Here is a 2,400-nt window from a genome sequence, read left to right on the forward strand (position 1 = left end):
AGTGCACCTGATCCAGACGGGTTTTAGCTCTCTGCATTCCATGGACAGTGAAGGGCTAACAGACGTGTGGTCTACAAAACAAGCCCTTTGGGTTTAACACGAGTGGGGAAGGTGGCTGTGCAATTTTCAGCCTTCAGTTGCAAAGTGATGAAAAAGAAGCAGTCTGTGATGAAGAAAAAAATAAATGGAGCCCAGGACTAATGAGGAAGAAATCTCCATCATGAGCACCATACTTTTTCAAGAGAAAGAATTGGGATGCTGATACCCATTGTGAACCTCTCCTCCCCATGTTCTATTTGAGGAAGAGGAAGACGGAAGTATCAGCCTTAGGATCCAGAAGAACATTAAAAGTTTCCAAGGGAGAAAATGGTAGACAGTGGGAAGATTTTAAGACAATAATTTAAACTATTATCAACAGAATTTTTCTGTATTAATTGGTTTGGAAAAACATTAGATGTACTAACAACAAATCCTTGAGTACATGTATGAGATGGGTTCCCTTTTACTCCCAACAAGAGTACAATGATTGTTTTGAGTGTATCATCTAGCTCTCCAGGAGTAATAATTATTGCTGTTACCAAGGTACTAGCTTACTTTACACCATAGGTTGTGTTGAGGTGCACTGGTGCTGCCCATTTTATAACTCTCACTGTGCTTTAGCTGAAAAATGGTATTTTATGTTGGTACAAAAGATGAGCCTTCTTCCCATGTATGACATGTAAACCTAATTAAGGCAGACTTCTTTAGCTATAGTTTTTTGTCTTTAGCTAGTTAACTTTTCCATGTCTGCCCTCCAACAAGGAGACCACAGACATGCATCAAAAATCAGTCATTACTCACCAAAGTTTTCTACCTCTCCCTGGATTAAATGTCATTCTTTTTTATTTTTCAATTTTCTTCTTTAATTATAGCTGTTACCATTTCATTGCTGGGTAAGATTATCACTTTTATTTTAGCAGCTGGCTTCCTACGCTGCCATTTACTTATGATTTGTTTTTATACTTTATACTTTTTTTTTTTTTTTCTTTTTTCTCCTTGTCTGCATATTGTGGGCCCTTTTACCATCTTATTTATAAAGACTAATTTAGTTCTAAAAAGTTTTCTTTTGATTTAACCTTTCTCTTTCCATTCACCTCTACCTTACTTCCCCATCTAATCTTTATCCATTTCTATCTTACTTTTTAAGGAAGACTGTATAATCAAACTTTTCATCTGAATCTATTTCTGATGTACTATTTAATATCCTTGTTTCCATTTTGAAACCTACATGCTGCCATAGAAGTTATCTTCCAATATCCTGTACATACATTACATTTTCATGAGGTCATTTTTGTAGGAAGAATTATTAAGCTTTGCTCATTTTCAGTGCTATCTAGCTGTTTTTCTGGACATTTGATAGGACCCACCAGAGAAACAAGATTAGTGAATGGTGGAAGATTTTTTCAATATAGAAGAACCTTGTCAAATTAAACTTGAATAATTTATAAGAAAGATTTTCTTTGTTGCTCAAAACTAGCAATTTCATATCTACATTTCATATCTACATTTCATATCTACATATCTACATTTCATCTACAAACTTTCCACTCCTATATTATCAGAATATTAGAATTATTAGAGCTTCAATAACAGTTTATCTTAGACAAAGATATTTTCTATGCACTGTTGTTGACAAATTCTCAAAGAAAATAATCACTCTTCTACAGACAGTGAATATAATCCACTAAAATTTTGTTAATTATCAGCTGAGTAGTAAAATTTAGTTTTGGAATAGGCAAAGTTCCTAGAATTAGGATGCATAGACTAGGAGAGGAAATAATGTGGAAGAGAATTAAAAATCATTCACAGTATCTTTCCCATTTCTACAGATGTAACTGACAAGGAAGCCTAATTTCCAATATCCCCTAGCAATAAAAATGCTACTGGGAATGGGAAATATTTTTATTTATTTTTTAATGGCATGGAGTTTCTTCTTCTGTTGCATGAAATTATGTGGTGATACTTTCCTTTACAGTAGCCAAGGAAGGCAAACTTACTATCTCACAATACAGGCAGCTGTTAGTAAGGAACTTTTTTTTTGGTGGGTATTTAACTGATTTCATGTTAATGGTAGAGGTTTTATAGCTTCCCAGAAGTTAGGGATATTGTAAATGATCCCAGGAGATAGGTATTAGAGTAAAAGAAAGGGCAGGGTCACCACTTCCTAGCTGATGTTATATTTCAAAGCCTGTAATTAAACTATTTTAACATGTGGCCTTTTAAATCTGAAATTAGATCACACAAAGATCTGACCTCCCCAGAACTCAGCTTACTATTATCGTCTTCCCATGTTATTTTGCTTTCCTCCCACATTGCACAGTGGCATGTTTTGAGGGAGAAATCAATAGAACTTCAACCCTT

At 34.5% G+C, this 2,400-nt stretch overlaps 1 long non-coding RNA gene across 1 annotated transcript; it reads right to left on the reverse strand.

The window, feature by feature from the left end:
- Window positions 1-901: 901 nt before the first annotated feature.
- LOC118157006 lies at window positions 902-1,948 on the reverse strand. Its single transcript, XR_004746519.1, has 2 exons — window positions 1,566-1,948; window positions 902-1,527 (listed from the first exon to the last, which is right to left on the reverse strand). It is a non-coding gene; the product is annotated as an uncharacterized LOC118157006 (long non-coding RNA).
- Window positions 1,949-2,400: the final 452 nt, after the last annotated feature.

Source organism: Oxyura jamaicensis (genome assembly GCF_011077185.1).
Source record: "Oxyura jamaicensis isolate SHBP4307 breed ruddy duck chromosome 2 unlocalized genomic scaffold, BPBGC_Ojam_1.0 oxy2_random_OJ71087, whole genome shotgun sequence".
NCBI classification, from domain to species: Eukaryota; Metazoa; Chordata; class Aves; order Anseriformes; family Anatidae; genus Oxyura; species Oxyura jamaicensis.